Source organism: Acyrthosiphon pisum, chromosome A3 (assembly GCF_005508785.2).
Source record: "Acyrthosiphon pisum isolate AL4f chromosome A3, pea_aphid_22Mar2018_4r6ur, whole genome shotgun sequence".
In the NCBI taxonomy this organism is placed as follows: domain Eukaryota; kingdom Metazoa; phylum Arthropoda; class Insecta; order Hemiptera; family Aphididae; genus Acyrthosiphon; species Acyrthosiphon pisum.
The window spans coordinates 25,180,251-25,201,430 of NC_042496.1; the positions used below are offsets into that span (position 1 = coordinate 25,180,251).

General features: G+C 29.1%; 1 protein-coding gene across 2 annotated transcripts in view; it reads left to right on the forward strand.

The window, feature by feature from the left end:
- Positions 1-1,106: 1,106 nt before the first annotated feature.
- Positions 1,107-21,180, forward strand: part of LOC100162827 (dual 3',5'-cyclic-AMP and -GMP phosphodiesterase 11A) — a 90,336-nt gene continuing 70,262 nt past the window's right edge. Inside the window, exon 1 of one of the 2 annotated variants that reach the window (XM_029491345.1) lies at positions 1,107-1,244. The gene's annotated coding sequence lies outside the window, so the exon portion shown is untranslated. The remainder of the gene's footprint in view (positions 1,245-21,180) is intronic. The other variant, XM_001952133.4, reaches the window with a different exon arrangement.

Genomic DNA, 21,180 nt, shown 5'->3' on the forward strand with positions numbered 1-21,180 from the left:
TAAAACTAAATATTACAATGGAAATAAAATAGAATAAAAAAAAAAAATTGTTTAGGTGAAAAAATTGTACATAGCTAGCATAGCTTGTGCAGTTTATTTTATATCCATATTCCATAATAATAATAAAAAAAAACGGTGTACACCGTATGACGTATCCATGGACCGTAGTGGGTATACGTAGGTAATATTATATGAACATGCGAACACGGCCCGCCAGGTATTCTATTATTATAATGTACAATGTACATGTACTACACAGGTATTAGCTGCGGGCAGGTAAAGTGTATCGGCGTAATCCAATGATATGACATGAATCGTATATAATATTATGTACAATAATATAATAATATATATACATCGTATGTATATGTATATAATATTATCCCTGTAGTGTCACTCTGACATGGTCAACTGCTTGTATACTGTATAGTACATAATTTATCACAGCAAACCGAATATTATACATTATATTATATAGATTTAAGGGCAGCGACCGCACGGACCTCGGAACTGGTTAAATTTTTTGACATTTTTCACAGTATCATATATTTATATAATATGGGTAGGTATAATATTTTACACCTAAGCGTTGGCGTGAACCGTACTTGCCTAGTAAATCTTTGAGGAACTCGCGGAAAAATCCGCCGGACTGGTGTCGTTTGGAGGCTATTTTCTTGTATTTCATCATGATGGCGATCCTCCGGACCGTGGGCTGTAGGCCGTATCGGAAGGAGGAGTGAAATTCGACGGGACAATATAAGACGTACTTCTTATTCCCATTCACTTCATTACAATACAATCGTCGTATAAGCCATAATATTACATAATAATATTATTATACTTTGTGTCGGTCGGATGTGCCTCTGGAAAAAAAAGCGATCGGACGTGTCGTGGCAACCGATGCGTCAATAAATTGCATTATTATAAATAATATTATAATACGCAACACATGCACACACTGTTGAGCCATTATTATCGTTACGATAATTTATCGTCCGACACGGAATATGTGCCGCGGGCGGTGGTTCGACAATTCACCGCGCGCCGCACTGGCAGCACTGCAGCCGCCGCCGCCCGGCGTAATGAAGACCCATAAGCACGTCGTTCCCACAGCAACCGTCGGCAGAACGCTACTTAAAGTTCAGCTCTCCGGTGCGTGCTGTCCGCCGAGACCGTACCCAACTGCAGTGCCACACACGTTTTCTAAGTTCACGTCCGAGACGCGGCGGCCGTTACTACAGCAGGTAACTGATAAGCATTCCAATATTGTGTATAAGCGTTCAATTTATTATATTAAGTTACATCAGAATAACGTTATAACGTAGGCAATAGGCATATTATTAAACACACGCATCGAGTTGATAATATTTTTTCAACCGCTATTGTCCGATTTTTTATTTTATTTAAAATTTAAATTAAATTTTTTTTAATTCACTGCTATTGTCTGCCTTTGACACGAACCAACCCGACAGTTACTGTAAAATCGTAATATTATTATATGTACGCACTAGACCTGAAATATATAATTCTATATTATAGTTTGATCATTTTTCGAACACGTATGGTACAAAAAAAAAATCCACGAAACAGTATTTTATTCTATACATACTTACGTCATAAAATCATGATAAATAACCACCTTCGCCGTGCGGTTGATTCCGCGTCGAGAGATCTTTGAGAAACACCATTAACGTGTTTCGAATATTTCGACTATATGGTATTATATTATAATTCTGTCATCGAAACGCCACTAAAGCCCGAAAAGAATATCGTGCACGTGTTTTTCGAATTGTGCACGTAATAATCAAGACGTATGGGTATTATATAGTCTGTTTTATATAATTTATTTCATCGAAAAGAACACTGTAGTCATTTTTTTCACCCAACAATTGTACGAGGTAATATAATGTTTATATGGAGTTTGAACGATAAAACGATGAATATATTATGGATTATATTACTGTGTTGTAGCAGGAATATTGCCGGAATTGCCATTCATTTTTCACGATAATTCTTGGGCGTACCGTACCTAAAATGCTAATTTTTAAACAATCATCTCAGAGCGACTGAATCAATTTTTAAAGGACGGCTATTTATCTATAGGTCGGACTTAAAACAGTATTATATTTTCAACCATCAACGTGGAACTATACATCCAACATATAATTTGAATTAATTTTTTTTTTAAAACTATTTCATTTACTAGTAACTAATATTGTTAACGCCGAAGTTATCTATGAATAATTCACAAACGATTTTTGTACATATCACCAAATACAATTCACAATTTTTTTTTACTACAGTAAATAACCGATTATATTCATTATTATTTAATTTTCAATAAAAGTTATTTGAAAAAAAGTATTTTTGATCTGCAAACATGAAGCGTCAAGTACAATATTAGCTATACAATTAAAGTATAATTTATTATGCTATTAAATTGTGTAATATACCGTCCTATACTATTTAGTATCTATATTATAATAAATTGATCAAAAATCAAAATATATTTTATTTTTTTTTTACTTATTTATATAATTTTTTAAGAAACAAAACTCTGTAAAACGATTAAATTGTTTTAAAATTATTATATTTTTATCGTTTATTGGACTTTGGTTCAATTCAAAGCGTAACACGTGGATTTGAATAAATATTTATAGTTGTATGTTCTTAACGTTTGATATTTCTCCGACATTATGAAAATTGTACACACATCTGGAAAGCTTAAATTCAATGCGTTTGATCAGCTTCTGGATATTCAATCAAAACAATGATTAGTGATATTCCAGCACCAATTTTTTTCAATAGTTCATACATTTTTAACTTTGTAACACATTTAAATATGTAGTTAATGTTATACACAATTGATTATACTAATCAACCACACACTTATATTGAACTGATTTTATTTAATCATATTTTTCTAAAATTACTATAAATTGTTTGCTTTAACTATTTGTAATAATTATTAATTTGTATAGGTAATCTTAATTTGCATTAGCAGATATGTTATGTTGTGTGATCTATAAAAAACCATCAGGTATTTCACCCCTACACAGACCATATGAGTTGTCAATAGTTTTTTGAACTATAGAGCAACAATGTTGAATTCAGACTACTTAATAGGTATTGAATATTATCGCATGCATAAACTCGAAACGAAATTTAAAGAGTCGAAGCCATTTATTTATTCGGTCTAAACTAACACTCAGTTGACGTGGCTATAGGTACCAAGTGCATTGGATATTATAATATATGGTACTAGGTACGTAAAAAAAACTCTTATTTTGCCAGTCTGAAGTTATAATACCTATTATAGGTAATATAATAGGTCATATAATAATATGACATGATCCTTATAGTTTGGGGGTTTTTTTTTAACTCAATTCATATTTTTAGGAATTCTTAAGACAAAAAAATAATATAAACAATATTTACATACCAGTAGGTATAATATATTCATTTCCATTTTATTATTTATAGTAATATTGATGAAAAATGTTGTATTTAAAATAATAAAATATAAATAAAATTGCTTATTATAATACAAAAAGTTATATGAACATATTTTAAATCATACATTTGATAAAAAAAAATATAGAATAAATTATCTACATAATATTTAACAAAATTTACAGTACATTTTGTGGATAAAAATATACTTAATAATAAATTTAATTATTTATCAATATTAAGCATTAAATTTCCATAATTTTTGTCCCCTTTTTTTACAAGCTATAGAATTTGAATTTTGAAATATGAAAAAGATTCGTGCATTAATGTATTCAAGTTATTAGTGTTTTGAACTAATTCTTACACCTTCCAAAAATATTTAATTTGGTATATATTTATTATGTTAATACATAGGTACGTCATGAAATATTGTTACAATGTTATATTATTGTACCTTTAGCAATGAAAAATAATACAATATACCTACTATGCTTAGAACAATAGTGTTACCTACCTATATTATAACATTTATTATTTTAGTCCTTCTTTAAGTATTAAAATAGTATGTTTGATCATTATTTTCAAATCATCAAAGAAATAATCTGAGCTACTAAATACAAATTAGAGATACGAATCATGAATACAAATAATTACATTTATTTTAAACTATAATAAAATAATGTCTACTATTTTGCGTATTTAAAATTGTAATTACAAGCTAACAGCCAGAGGGTATATATTGCGTCAGTGTAAAATTGTATGGTATAAAATATTCTATTATAATGAATTAATTGGAAACTGTGATTACCTATATAATAATGATAAATATATTCTTTAAGTAAAGTTGAAAACTTTATTTACAATTTTTCACTGTATAGGTACCTAAATTCAAAACATTATTAATTTAAATGTTGATAGTTTATTTCTAGTACTCAATAAATAAACAAATATATAAACAAGAGGGCAATTATTTTACATTTTGATTTAAAAAACTTATTCAATTATAATTTTATGTTATAAAAAATATAAATTCAAATTGTTCGGAAAAACACCATACTTAAAATTGTTAATATATTGCTACCTTTGAGATTTCTTATTAAACCGTTTATTCAACCTATAGTATTCAATCTATGTATAATATTATCATTACTAAGAAAATTAATATTTTTTTTGATCTATTGTGTAGATTAAGTATAAAGAGTTATATTAATAACATACCGTATGTACCTTAGAGGTCTGTCAGTTTTTCCTAAAATGTTTGGTTTTCTTGGGATTATTGCTTGATAGTTAGTGAATGTTAAATGCAAATTGCCTCTAAATATTTACAAATTTGTATGCATTAATTATGGATACAATACTACTTTTGCCAATACTTAACAAATACAGTCAATCGAATTTGTATGTGCGTAGAGATATAATTATACATATAAGACGCATAATTGGAGTAAGCTATTACATATTTTTATATATTTTATTAACGTTTGCAATAATCATGCAATAAAATAAAAGTATATTGATTCGTAAGAAAATATACACATGTCTTAAGATTAGAATGGTTAAAATTGTTTAAATATTATGTACCTATACCTAAGTAATAGGAATGGGAATTTATTAAAAATAAATAGTGATAATAACATCTAAATATTTCATATAGGTATACATATTTCGTTGTGAATAATAAATATAGGTAAGTACACACAAATAATTTAAACTTTATATTAGGTATAATAACAAAATAATCTATTAAAATTAAACCGCATAGATAATTTTCTACTACGAAAAATTGTTTTTTCACTCTGCGTTTTAATGTTTGAATACTCAAATAATCAACCTCATCGTAATTTTTGGCACACATTTTTATCTCCCAAAAATAATTAATGAATGATTTTCACTTATGAAATCTATGGTTTGTTCTAATCATTTAAAATTTAACTCATACAAATATGAAAAGCGTGTATTTTCAAAATATTAATATTTATCATACACATACATGCAAATTAGTATCATGCATGTGGCTTAAGTTTATAACATTTGAACCGAATATCTTAAATTTCCGTATAAAACTATAGATCAATAAAAGTATAATATATACCTTCTTATTTCATATTTTGATAATTTAATTCAAGTTTTTCATCTCTGGCATACGTAAGAGTAATTACACATAAATTAAAATCATACAAATGATTTCTTGAAAAGTTGTTTGAAAAATAAAATTGTTTATGATGACGGTGGTTAAGTATTGAATATAATATAAATACTACTGTTGAGTACTTATGTATATAATTTATATTATTCATAGCACTAAATTGTATATCGGTTAATCGTAATTCAATTGTAATGTATATCTAAAATAATGTAAATTGTTATAGTTTAAATAGGATTAATTAATGGTACCTATATAGTTTGAAATTGAGTAACTTTTGTAGCACTCTACAATAATTACTGTTGAAAAACGAGAATCGTTCGTTTGCCGTCGAATGTCTATAGAGTATAGAATATTCCGTTAACGATGAAACTATTTTCGTTGTGTTGACGGTTATTTGAATTTTTTTCTAAAGGGTTTGACTGAAAAATACACAAGACATAGATAGTCACACAGATATTATCCACAGCCAATTCAGACACCATTGGATTTTCTATATAGACATATTTTAAGTTATAACTATTTATTTACCACCCGACGACGTACTCGTCCAAGAAATATTGGTGAAGGGGTTTGTTTTTTTTCGTACTCATGGACGTCATTAGAAACGCACCAGTGTGTCTAATGTCAACATTTATCACCAAATAGACTCTCCAATATTGCAATGCAAACGAAACTGCACGTTTGCAATATATATAACGCCTTTGCCGTGGTAATAGGAATAAAAGTGTCTGTGAAATGAAAAAAAAACATCATCGCGTAAAATATGGCCACTCGTTTGAATGAAAAATAACTTTTGGATAATGGGATTTTTGTCAGGGTCTTGACGGTTTGTATCATTTATTTTTTATATTATATATCTATATATTTTTGCGACGCAAAGAGTTCTCCAATTAGGAAAATAGTTTTTTTCTTTTTCTTAAGCACTAGTCGATTCCAGTAAGGAATAAATTAGGCTTAATTTTTTATGCTCATAAAAATTTCTGACAGATTTTAACGGATTTCTTTGGCTGTAAAATAAATCAAACGGAGGTAGTAAATCAAGAAAGGATTAGATGCAGTAAAAATAATCTAAAGAAGCAATTCATATTGCTAACGTATTATGTTTTTTTTTTTAAGTAGACACCTTAGTTATTTTATATTATTTCTCCAATAATGGAACTAGAAATATAAGATTTACGGACAAAAATAATTTTGTTCTTTTAATGCTTTTACGCAAACGATTATAAATTATCAATTGATCAGTGTGATCCCTGAAAGCAGTATTACATTAATATTTTTACCTTACTAATTTTCTTGGTTAAAGTTTACTTTAGATATTGAGATTTATCTTTGTAAAAAGTTGAAATGATATTTTCACTAATAAGATGTTTTCATGAGATATTTTTTCTATATACTTAAAATATTTCACGATATTTGAATTAAATACAATATTTTTTGATGCCATTCAAGTGGATGTAATCATTTGTAATACAGTAATTACATTTGCAATAGGTCCTATAATTTGCACTCACCAAGTGTAAATATGACTATTACGAAAAGACTATGAATATTATATCTTAATAAATTTGAATGGTATATTATTTTTAAATATCTTAACCACGGCAGATGTATACCAGTAAAACAACGAATTTCAGTTAATATTTACATTTCCGTTACACCAATCTGATTATAATGTACGTTATAAATTTTAAAGATTTTATGGACAGTCTGGAAATAATTATAAATATACTAATATACCATAGTAAAATGGACGTAAAATAATATATTCAACAAATTAAAAAGGTTTACATTTAGATATTTGAACTTATAGTCGTATTTTAATTTATATAGCTTTTAAAATTATAGGAAATTTGTAAAAAATTTAATTAATTTGGGATAAAATTTGAGAGAATTTTACTTTTATTTTCTTGGTTTACAACAAACTTTTTAAAATTTTAAATACTATTGTTAAGATAAGTTTTGGTTAAAAGTGCTCTAAATTTTTCTATGATTTAAACTTTGGCCTTGATTTTTGTTTATTTTAAAATTATATAGAGTATAATATAAAAAATTGCATTTTAATGCCATAATTAATACCTAAATTCAATTGATGGTATTGTATTGATTTGACCTAAATTGTATTTGATGAGTATTGTATTCTTATACATGTATTAAGTAGGTATATATTTAATAGAAACATAAACATTTTTTTTTACAGATGTTTTTACATAATATACTCTTGTTTAAGCATTTACAAGGTAAATATTATACTTTATTAGTGTCTTAAACATAGTTGGTTATTATATTTAAGCTCGATCACGTTCACTTGTGACTATACAACCTCATAGGATTAATTAGTATACCTTAGAATTTATCATTCCTTTTAGTGTGAATCTGTTGTTTTTTTTGCTTAATGATTTTTACAAATATTATTAGTATACGAATTGGTATTTTTTCTGATTTGATTGTCTTTTCCGATTAAAATGTTTTGATATTATGAGAAACGTACCTTTGGGACTTGATCATCGTCAACATCATCATCTTGACTTCATCCTTAAAATTTGTCGTGGCTGTTCTAATTTGGTATACCTAGTATGTTATTAATGGATTTTAATGGAAATAATTTTATAATCTTTTATTCCTCATATGGCAATAAATGTCAAAATTGGCTTTTACCATGCTTAATTTTTCGGGCATGTTACCTTTTCCGTCAATTTTAAAAAAAAAGTTTTATTTATTTTAATTAAATGGGTTTGATTCCCGTTCGGACCAATTTACCTGTTTTGGTAAAAATATTATAATATATTCCATATTTTCGGGAAAAAAATGTGTATATTCACGTACTTAAATACGTTTGCAATACATTATCAGTATTAGAATTTATACGTATAATATGTTGAATGTCTCTATAAAAATAAAATACTAGTTAATAATAACTAGGTAATCTATCTATCTATCTAAATTTATAAATGACAAAAAATATTTGTACCTACCTAAATAACTACCTATACCTACATATATCTATGTACCTATGTTCTTTATGCATCCCTAAACCATTTATTCGATTCCGATGAAATTTGGTACTTTAAATAGGCTAATCTATCTATGTACCAAATTTTATTGGAATCGGATAAACGTAATCATTAGACCATGGGTAAGAAGATAGGGCCATAAATCATTTGCGCACCGTCTGATTGGCACCTGTGCCAAAATATCGTACATCGTTTGCGCATCAGCGGCCGATTATCGTTTGCGCATCGGTTATTTGCCTGCACCAAATTATCGTACATCATACATGCTGAACAATAGAAGGGTATAAAAATAATTTTTGGGTGGAAATTTATTGATTATCATATGTAATAAATAGATACAAGCAATTGAAAATAAATTGCATTAATTAAATTCAATTGTAGTTATAATTGTATATGTGTACATAAGTACAGATAATATTATATGGATTATTAATAATTTACGATTTTTATGTTTAAAAAGGTGGGTAAGTGGATGTTGTTCTGCTGTACAGTGGGTTAGGTTGAGTTACCTGAGGTACAAGTGGGTCACTGTATAATAGATGGTATTAAATTTTAATTCAATGATATAATATCATTGTATGTGAAAAACGATTCTGAGTGGTGACGGTTTGTCAGTGTAGATATTTATATTGTTATTACTCATTATTAATACGGTAGCCGGTAAGTTGAATTAATATTATAAAATTACACCAAAATAACTAAAATCGTTATTCTTGGTTATTAAATAATAAGTAATTTGATAAATGTTGTGAAAAATCGAACTTTAAATGTTTATAAAAAAAAATTGTGCCTATGTATTTTGAATATTTAAACAATATATCAGGAGCTTTGTATTACATTTTGACGCTTTTTGACCCAACAAATCAAATGTTATTGATATATATATAGAAAAAAACTAAAACAATTGAAAATTGAAAATGTTCGTAAACAGTTAAAAAATCCAAGTACTATGAAATTTTTTTGTGTATAGAATATGCTATTATAAATAACCAGTAAAAATTTCAAGTATCTAGGGTAGTTTTTTTAAAGTTACACCAAAAACCAAAATCGATTTTGTCGAAAATCAATTTAGCGTAAAGTTCCCGGTTTTCCTTATTTTTTTTTTTTTTGTTTTCTCGGCGCTCTTAAACACTAATGGGAATATGGGATTTTGACCTTCCCAATGCACCAACTAGATTCACTTTTCCATCGAACAAGATACTAAAGTGGAAAATCAAAGCATTATTTTGACTACTTATCGTGTACACAGACAAAAATAAAAAAGTAAAAAAAAACTCGAATCATTGTAAACTGTATACATTCATCGTTCCGCTTAGAATCTAAAATAATAATGTTACATAACAATAACTTTTTGTTAAATTGGATTCACAGTACATCATGTCTGTGGGTATGTGACGTACCATCCGATTTTAAATGATTCCTTAAAGACTGATAAATGGAAAATATTTTATTATATTTAGTTTACTCGCAATCGGGTAGCCAAAATAATTTCTATATTGGTAAGTTTGGAGAAAAGGTGGTCGTCGCCATTTCTCGACCAAACCGTTTTTACAGAAAACTGTTATGCAATGCGACAATATCTCAGCAAAACGAGTCTATACAATTCTATATGAACATTTGTGAGCCCCGTCACTTCCGGTTTGCGTCACCTGTTCCCCGAGGATTTGCCAGGGCGGTGCCGTTGCGTCAAGGTTAGACGCATATCAGTCACCTATGTATATTATTCACTAGTCCCTCGTACTAGAACGATTCTCTGGCCGTAATAAATTTATAATATATTATTGTAGTTGCGTATAATAATATTATAGTAGGTACCTATATGGGTTTGTAAAATCCAAATTAAAACTTTGATAAAAATATGTGACTGCCATGTTCTTTTAAGTTATGGAAAAAAATTATTATTAACTGATTTATTTGATAATATCAATAATTTCAAACTTACCATATAATATGAATGTGGTTATCCTCCACAGCCCTCGAATTTAAGAGTGTTTTACAATAAATTTGATTTCTGTCGTGAAATCGGAAATAAACACAATACTTACTATATAATATACGTAACTGTATAATATAATATAGTAATTACCATACTATAGTATTTTTTTTCCATGTTTGAACTGCAACACGTGGGGGGGAACTATGTTTTCCCCTTTTCAGCATACTACATAATATATAGATAATTACCTATGTGGACCACTTTAATGAATATTTTGACCATGAAAATCGAAGAAATTGATCCATACATGATTTTCCTAATGCTCTGATTTCTGTTAAAATTCATTAAAAAAAAACTTTTTCTAACGTTTTACATGTCCTTCAGTTTTCCGTACAATTGTTTTTATGTTCTAATGGAGTGCACTTACGTTAAATGCGATTTCTGTTAGGTTTTATTTTATGACCTAACTGACCTTTGTTTGATCGTACATTGAGAGATAAGAGACAGTGCTAAAATAAGGTACCTAAAAAAGTCAAGGTCGTAAGAGAATTGTTACACTTTGAATTTAATCAGTAATACAAGAAAATAATGTAATTTTTCTCGAATTACGTTTTCTGTCTGATGCATTTGAACGTATTCTTTAAATGTAATAATACTTGATGAACGGTAGTAAATAATTAAAAAAAAAAAAAAAATGTAAAACGTTAGTTACAAAATGTACAAGGTATACAATTTATAGATAAGAATGAAGTAATAATAATAAATCATTATGAAACAAATCAATCAATTTTTGTTTGTCTAAAATACTATAAAAATTAAAAGGTCCCTAAATCCATAGTTTTATTATTTATTTATTACAGGTGGTAATTATATAAAATTGCTTTAGTTTATTATATATTATAATAATTAGGTAAATAAATAGAAACATAATATTTACAATTTTCATATTCAAATAAAAACAAATTGGTAGTGTTGGTACATTTTTTTCGGCGTGACAAATGTAATTAGTTTGTTTTAAAATTATATTAAATTGTACTTATAACATTAAACTGTACTGCAACAGATTTATTTTTGATTCAAATAATTCTATATACATTTAAACTAAATAAAAATACGCTTTTAAAACATTTTAAGTGTGAATAGTATTTTTTGTTTCAAAAATAAATGTTTTCAGTTTATGAAATATTAAATGATTAAAAAATACACGTGTATAAAAGCCGATTTATTTTTGTTCGACCCATATTTTTATAGTATTTTAAAGATAGATATTGTCTAAAATTAGGAATATCTTGACATTGAACTCAATAATAATATGCGCCCGAAATACAAGACAGTGAAAATGTAAGACCTATTAATATACACGTTGTACTTCGATAACGAACCAATTTTCTGCCGAATGGATAAAAAAAATTTCCCAAAAAAGCACACGTGGTCAGTCATGGATGAATACATCGAATGATTTTCAGAGCTATAATATATAATAATATAGCAGTGTTTTGTTGTAATAATAATCATAATACATATATTATTCGACTATAGCAAGTATTTTTACACTTGGTCCGTATAATTTCGACACATTCACATACGCCCGGGCGCCCGGTACAGAATAATTTTGTTCAGTGCTCTGTTTATCTAATAAAATATATTATGGGTACACGTTTTGCGTATGATTTCATACTTATGTCGTATCGTTGTTTTTCAAAAAATATGACCCCGCAGGATGGTTTTTTACTAAACGTGACGCACACGTGACGTATTGCTTGCATGGATAACGCTATCAAAAAATGTTCCCCTTGATAGAGTGGTCATTTTGGGACATATATCAAAACCTCTTGAGGATAAAACAAATTCACGTTTTGTTCTGTTCTTTTCTTAAAACCTACCACGACGACACTGAGCCAAATAAATTGGCCACATCCGTTACGGTGGCCATCGATCACGACCATAATGTGTATAATATATTTGATGCTATAAAGTTTGAGTATTATTCCGAAGTGGTGTAGGATTTCGCTCTCATTAGCCATTAGTCACCTCTATACACAACACCGTATATTATAATATTATTATATATACACACTATTAAAACGGTTTTCGGGATCGGGTCGAAGTCGTCATGTATTGGTCAAGCTGGTCGCATGCACATTCACGGTTATAGGCCAGCTGTTTTTTTCCCTCTCTCATAAAAAAAAAAAACAGATCCATCACTGGGGTTTGTGTGGGTCCATACATAGTCCGTGGTGCCTATGAGAAAAGGATGATGGACTGCGGTCTTGATGGACGCATATGTGTGTACGCGTTTTATAGCATATAGACTACGTCATTCACCTTTGGTCAGATTGGACGATTTTTCTATTTTCTCTCGCATATAATATGTCATGCTGTCTATGTCGCAGATCGGAACCCTTCTAAACCTCGTGACCCATCTTCATAACCTTCGAATCTAGGTACAGACCGCGAGACTATTTATTTTTATGTTTATATTATAATATACCGCATTTTCGTGACGAGCTGTGAACTGCTATTTATATTTTTAGACGTCTACTACCCCCGGCTCGACAGTTTGCAGGATTATGGTTTGAATCGATATTACACCTCAAGTACCAAGTACAAATGTATTATACATAATATAGTGTAGGCATGTATGTTATGACTTATATAATATTATATTACCAAATATATTCTATCGACCAACTGCGTTCTTCGACGAATCGCTGTTGCCGCAAACTCAACATAGAGGTGCGTCAAACCAAAGGACTGTGACGGAACAATAATAAATAATTATCTATATTATATTACCGTATTGCAGCGTTTTGTTTGTTATATCATTAATTGTTCGTTCTTACTGACTACTGTTTTGTACTTTTATATAATATGTAACGTTGTCTACGACGAGTATTAGGTAAAACGGGTACGTGTTCGAGCGATTTACAAACAACCGGAACAATACTCTATTTTTGAAACTCACGCCGACAACTAATTGGATGGCGAGTACGCGTTAAAACAGTTGTTTCGAGGGTGTACATAAAGATTTACGAGCTCTGCGATTTGTTTCCAGTGTAGACAATGTCATGTAGTACAAGTCTGTGCGATAATGAATGATTATGGGTGGTGGATGGGTGTAGGGTAGGAACTTTGTTGTCGGGTGAAAATATGCGATGACTACTGCCTCCACTTAACCTTTATACCACCATGAATTTCATTATAAACTTTTGTCTAGAAGCACTTAGCATGTTCGTTAACTTTGTTGTTCGTAAATCTGTACCATGTGTGAAAAAATATTAACACCCAAAAGTTCTGCACCAAACTGCGTTTGTTATTTAGATCATCATGATATGTATTAAGGAGGGCCAAATTTTCTTTTTATAATGATTTACTGAGAATAAATTTTACATTGATGAGTCATAGAAAAAAATAAAATAATTTTCGACAGCGGTCACCGTGATTCATCAGAGGAGGTTACTAAATGTATAATAATACATTCTAACACGTTTTGTCGCTCATGAATAATATATAAAAAAAAATGTCAAACAAAATATTATATTGACGCTTGTGCCTTGTTATATATATGTATGTAAGATATAACTATTTTGAAATAAATGTCCCCAAAATAATCAACTAAATGTTTGCCATACTTACCAAGAACAACGGAATGTTAATGATCAGTTTAACATAACCCATTAATTGTACTACCTAGGACATTATTTATCTAGGTTAGGTTCAATTAAAATCAGAACTGGTGAAGTGAATTTTCAGATTTACCTCCATTAATTTAAATTATGTTTTGCAGAAGGTAGAAGAGGTAAATGTTTTGGTCTGTGTCAAGAAAAACCTCTACATATAATTTATATAGTAATGTAGACACTAATACATTACCCTGCTCTAAGACAAAATATTTACGTATAAAATAGACATTTTAATAAATTAATATAATACCATGGCTCATAATATTATATTGGGAATTTGGGATTAAATTCTGATAAGAAGCTATTTATTCTATGAATTAAGATACTCACCTTAGACCATAGTTAGGCAATGTAGTCTATAATTTCTCATGAGCGATCAACAACTATAGTTCATACTAGTTAAGAACGAGAATATGTTAGAATAACGTTCGGATTGACGTACGTTTATATATTATATTGTTTATTTTTGTGCTGATATTAATTTTTAGTTTTCCAAGTATTATATTTGAATCACCGTTTACGTTTTTAGCTACAATATCATGGACTAACTAATAATATTATTCGATAAGTTTTTTAATATTATAATTCTTTATAATAGTCTTGAGATGTACAGCTGGAATGAATTGAACCGGAAAACAAAACGGAGGTTATTTCACGAAGTTATGAAAGCACATTCTATGCAAACAGTTTAATTTTATTCATCGTATTGAATTGCATTGGAATGAGAAAAGTTACGATACGGACAATGGCATTTTCTAATCTCGCGTTTTGGCATGCGAATCGTCTCGAAACAATGACCCCCGAGATAATAATTGATTTCATTACCGTTTTATTACACGTTTTTACGACAAGCGATGCATATTGTAGTCGATGCATTATATTGTACTATTATCTAAAAACTAAAAGGGTTAGAATTCATAGGGCGTATCTATGTACAAATATTAAAAGTCTAAAATCACGGCGATGTCGCATTATTATGTACTTTGAATGTGCTCTGATCGACTATCGTGGTACCTAGGAAACGCAGGCGATTATTGTATACTTATTCGTGTATTATTAAAGTGTGACACGCGAATGACGGCGACGGAAGAGAGATGAACGAAAAAAAACAATTGTTGAATTGATGACCTCCACTTGGCTGACCGTTTGGCGGTGGAGGATGTTGACGATTGCCCGTGACGATGGACCGGCAGCGGTGGGTCGATGGGTCGTGATAAAACGCGTTCGTTTTCAATACGTCTCCTGCAAGGGGTTTAACGATCGGTCGTAAGTTTCGATGAGAGAAATAGTGAGAGAAGCTGCTCGGACAGCACAGACATAATATATTAATATTATAATATATATGCGTAACAAGGGTATACCTAATACAAATGGTCGAATTATAATTTAATTTTTACCGTCTCGCCGCAGTGTTTAATAAGATTAAAAGGTTTCTTTCAAGCTGGAGCTGCGTATACCTACCCTACGATAGTTACAATAATATTGCATGACCCGAAGATAGCATAGATGGTATTATAATGTATAGTCGAGCCTTTGTCATCGTTCAGAACAATAAAACTAATGAAAATCACTCGAACGATCCTGATCCAAGTGAAATGAATTTTTCAAGTCCAAATCATGTTTTTTCAGGCCGTAACGATGACAGGGTCAGATATCCCCACCAGCCACCAACATAAAGCTCTGTTTGGTCCATTTTAGAGTTTAATAACATACAATAATTCAATATTATTATTATTACCAATACAACCAGGACGTGTACCACGATCGATCGAAACGTTTGTCGTGGTCTATATAATATCGTAATGGATTTGAGTGACTCGCACGATATATTTGTTTCCTTTTGTTTCGGCAGAACATTTGCGTAAGTGAATAATAATAACAGGTCGGCTAAATAAAAACAAAGTAATTCATCACACGTAGTTTCCAAAGGCGCCAGGCACTGCTGCTCACATATAAACAACGCAACACTGCCGGCCGCGTGCATCTCTTGTGAGGATCTTATTTTTTCCTCCCCTAAGTAAGCAATAATTTTTCTAAGTATATGTCATATGTCTACCTAGAAGTTGAGTTCAAAACGAATAGATAATTTTAAACTATACATAAATAATCTATTTGTCCAATATTTGATCCAATCGGTTTACTTGACTTCGCATCCAACAGATTATTTTGACCTCGGTTGGTACGGTGCATTTTATATTAAATGTGGAACGAGTATTGGCATATTGTATTACTGATGGACTCAAATTGATAAAAGGTCAACGATCGAGGAACAATAAATGAGACCACTCACAAGTTTATAAATAAACGAAACATCAGCACTTTTACGGTGGACTATAGGACATTTTAGTTGGAGCCAAGCTTTCAAATCATTGATTTATACACCTTTGTGGACTCTGTTGAGTTACTTTTATACCAGATAATATAATATATCTCGTAACACTATTGTTCTCGTTCCAACCTTTGAATGTGTTGGGTTGTAAGGTAGGGGTACTACCTAAACACCGTGAAATCTTTATAATATGTACTTCAAAATTTGGTGGGTAACCCATGCACATTTTATACGTGCAATACCTTGATACATAGTATATAAACTATAGTTAATAGCTATTTTGCTAACACGATTCGAAATATTAGTGTTGTGAGATTGTAGTTCTGTTACGAGGCATCTTCATAATTTTATTATAACACTCAGGTTCTCGGGAAGGTCCAAACAAACAGCTTTTAATTTGATTTGGATTCGTATACATACAAATATCATTATTGCTGTTTGTAATTTTCTGTCTATTCGTAAACATTCGACTCCGTATAATATATAGGTACATAGTTGCAAATCGATACGTCGGGACATTCGGTGGTGACGTATATTTGACTCGCATCTAAGCGCTCGCGTCGTGAAAACGAAAATTCTGGTATTCGCTGATTTAGAACCTAGTACCGACGATGGGTGGAATTGTTCGGGAAAAGTCAAATTATCGTTTGTGGTGACGAAAATTAGTATATTAAAAATAATTTTAAATCGAGCGTTTGCAACTTGCAAGACAGTAACATCACATTAAAATTAAATTAAATATTGCAGCGAACAACATTTAATTTATCTTGAGTTAGGTACCTATATATTATTTTATTTTTCAGGCTGGAAGTACATTTTGCCTATACCGATTGATATAGAATGATAATTTAGAACAAAAAACTTCATCGAGGATTTTTATCATTTCTTTGTTTTACCGTACTACATATTATTTAACTAATTCTTTTTATACAAGATTTGTAATTTTTATTTTCCAAACCCACACTACCTACCTTCATTATATTATTATTATTTTATTATGCCATGTTATTGTTTTGTTTGATAACTTGGTTAAGAAATTGCAAAGATAAAAACTTAGATTTTCCCGTTCATATTTTTATTTAATTTCACGAAATGTTCTAAACCTTATAATATTTACACCAAAGAAATATGAAGTTTTTGATTATAAAATAATAATCTCTAAAAAATAATCAAGAAAACATTATTTAGTTTTTTAATATTATATTAGTATTACATTAATTTTTTGTTTTATTGTATGCAGAAATATTATGGAATATGAATTATATTCAAACTTCAGAAAAATAGCTATTAGTGTGCCGCATCTTTGTAATGACTAACGACTAAAATTTTGTAATTTAAAATATGTAATGCGAATGCCTTTTGGGTTCTATTGATATGTGTGTCTTAGCCGTTTTTGGCGAATTTGATTAAAACATAATATTACTATGATACATTGATACCATCTATGTTTAATATGTATTTAAACAGTGAAAGCTGCATAGTTCGGTAATTATTTTGAACTTAAGAAACAACGATATGCCAAGAAATATATTATTTCAATGTGTAACTACCGTCTATGACTGAGGATTTATTTTTATTATTTTATTATATAGAGCTGTATGGCGAGACATTTTCAAGGTTGCTTTCTCTAAAATATGCTATATTTCTTAAACTGTTTTCTTATTACAAAATCAATTTGGAAAATTAAATTTATAAACAATAAGATTTGCGAAAAAAATTATAACCTCATTCAAATTGTAAAATTCATAGAGAATTTTAACCTAATACCGTAATAAATATTAAAAACCGTGATATTAAAAATAGTTTAAAAGTTAATGTTATCCAATAAATATATTTTATAGGTATACAGTATACTACTAAACTCGTTATGCTCTGATATTATATCAGGATAAGTAAGGTTACATTGATTTTTTTCCTTCCGAGTATTTGGATGAAAACAATATCTAATATGAGAAAAATCATTTTCTAAATATTTTTATCGTGAAGAAATATTAAGCTGAAAGATAAAAATTTAGATTGACGGTATAACATATTATATTGTATTTGATATTATTTAATAACGTCTAAAAAAATGTGAACTATGTGTCTATGTATACTGGATATTTACGTGAGTAGGTACATGGATCTTGTGTCATATATAGTTACTATACATTTTATTGAGAAAATTATCCTCGCAATGTTTAATTAAAAACATAGAGTTATAAACATTTCCAGTTTTACCAAAATATTATTTTTCCTACCTAATTATTATTTTATTTTGTCACTCATAATAATACTATTAATTATTACGATTAATATTTATGTCAATACCTACCTTATTAGTATTATTATATCTTACCTAACCTAACCTATTCAAATATTTTCATTTACATTTTTTTTTTCAAAAATATTTCAAATATTTGTGATTTATTATTGAGTATATTAGTTAAAACTTCATTGTTATATTTACTCATTGATAAAATTATACCTATGTAGTAGATAACTGATTAAATAATGGAACAATTGGCCGTTATTATAAAAAAAATGTGTAATTCTTAAAGAAATCTGGGTACTTATATATTAGGGGTACAAATTCTTGAAAAGTGAAATAAATAAGTAGATTAAAGTATGAACTATCATACTGATCTGCAACCCTTGTGTTCTACCAGAACATTTGGTTTCCGTTTATCTCACTCGTGGTATTGTTTTTATTATTTACGAGGTTTATATATATTGGTATAGGTAGTTATTAATAGGTACCTAAACGTATTCGATTATATATGGTTATTTACTACGCATCAGGATCTTTGATTGGCTTAACGAATCATTATTGTCTGCTTTTAGATGTCTAAAACTAAAATTTAATGATATATTTATTATTATATATTTTCATTAATTTTTAATATTTAATGTATTTTTTTTTTATTTTTATATCATTAAATTTCATTATGTTTATATATGGCAATAGCTTAAAATTAATCTAAATATATTGAAAGTGTCATTGCGTATAATAAAATATAATGATATATTATATAAACATTTCAAGTTTCTATGAATAATGGTAAATTTGCTAAAATCGTTATTCTTTGTTTAAGTAACCAATTTTGTCAACATTTTAGTTTGAAGAGTATATAAAAAAATTGTGACAACATGTTTTTAGATTTAATTATTTGCATAGGTATTCAGCACTCAGAATCTAATACAAAAATAATATACTTCAAATACTAAGTAAAATATTTTTTTTTTCAAAATGGTTTAATCATCAAAGAAAATATAAATTAATTTCTGATTTTCAGACTGTCTAATTATAATGTTGTGATTTATAATTTTAAAAATATAATATAGACACACCTTCATAATAACTATTAATCTATAACATTAATTCTAGAATCTAAAAAACTCTTCCACAAAATGGTTTATGGCGTAATAACAATAATTATTCTAAGCGTTGCTTTAGTCAAACGACAGCCGTTTGGGGCTAGCCATTTTCCTATTTTTGTTTCACTGTGAATGATATTAGGATTACATAGAGACAAATGAGATGTTTCCACAGTATCGTATACATAATTTCTCACGATCTTAAACATGTTCCATCATCGATAATAGTGCGATGTGTTACTGCCTCAATAACAACCAAACGAAATGCCGAAGTTACGTCACGGGATTTCAGTCGATAAACGATAAATCACGGAGTCGTTATAGTCAATGATTTTAGTGACTGATCCAGAATACCTATGAAATTTAGACGTGGTGAATATATAAACGTAAAAATGGCATTACCATTGGGCTATATCGGTGAGAACTGAGAAGTGGCAGTGACTATAACATTTATCGATATTGTACCTATATTTTCATGTCGATAGGTGTACACACCCGGCAGTCAGTCGATGTAAAACAAAAAAAACTAATTAAAAAAACAAACACGGTAGCGTTTGCGGCCTGTTTGTTTCCTCTTGTCGTGTGTTATAGGCGTATAATCGATGTCGGCAGCACTTGGAAACAGATTAAAATGAAATTAATATAATATTGATTTGACGTCTTATATACAGGGCGATTCACCAAGTATGCTCTCATTTCTTTATTTTCTTTTAATAAACCATATTTTAGATTCTGAGCGGAGCGAGGGAGCTATTGTTTTTACAATGGTGTTTATTTTTTTTTTTTCCTTTTCTTTTTCTTTTTATATCCTGTATACAAAATTTCTTCCAGAAGGAGTATTTCGATTTCCACATATAGTACCTTATCTTTTAGCAAATTGGATCAAGATGGTACTTTAAAGAGGTCATTTTTCGATTTTCTTAATAGTTATTTAATGCCACGGGAAAAACCACCGGAAAATTACAAAAAAACGCTAAAAATGGGATTTTAATTTGTAACGCTTTGTTTATCACCATAAAAACGAAAAAAAATTATCATATTTTAATATTAATTCAACTTACATGATAAAATAAATAATAACAAAATATAAAATATCCAGACTGACAAACTGTCTCCGCTCAGAATCGTTTTTCTTATACGATGATATTATATCATTGAATTCAAATCTACTACAACCATTATACAATGACCCACTTGTAATCTACTGTACAGCAGAGCGACATCCACTTACCTGCTTTTTTTAAATTTAAATTCTGATTTTTGTG